A 441-nucleotide genomic window follows, 5' to 3' on the forward strand; every position below is an offset into this window, starting at 1 on the left:
AAAAAAGAGAGAGAGAGAGAAAAATGTGTGCTGCCCACCCATTGTCTGTAAAGCTCTGTGAGAAACAGCCCGTGCCCACCAGCTGGGAATGCCAGGCTCAGGGCAGGGAACAACCATGGGCAGCTGCAATAAGCAGGGCAGAGCTGTTCCCAGGGGAAAAGTGCCTGTTTCTTAGCTGCTTCTGCAATGAAGAGAGCAGGTAAGTCTCTTTCGGTGGGTCATGCAAAACCGCTTTCCAGAGGTAACTCCACACGTAGACAAGAACCAAGGTCTCCTTGGCAGAGCTGGCGTGGCTGCAGCTCTCCAGTGAGGCTGTGCTGCTTCCCACTGTCCAGCTGCAGGTTAGGCTGGTGCAGTTCAGCTTTGGTGCCATGTCCCATCCTGGGGGTCCCGGCTGAGGACCGCCCCCCAGACCAGGAGATGCCGCTTCCTGCACCGGGC

The sequence above is a fragment of the Corvus brachyrhynchos genome, unplaced genomic scaffold (assembly GCF_000691975.1).
Source record: "Corvus brachyrhynchos isolate BGI_N302 unplaced genomic scaffold, ASM69197v1 scaffold191, whole genome shotgun sequence".
NCBI classification, from domain to species: Eukaryota; Metazoa; Chordata; class Aves; order Passeriformes; family Corvidae; genus Corvus; species Corvus brachyrhynchos.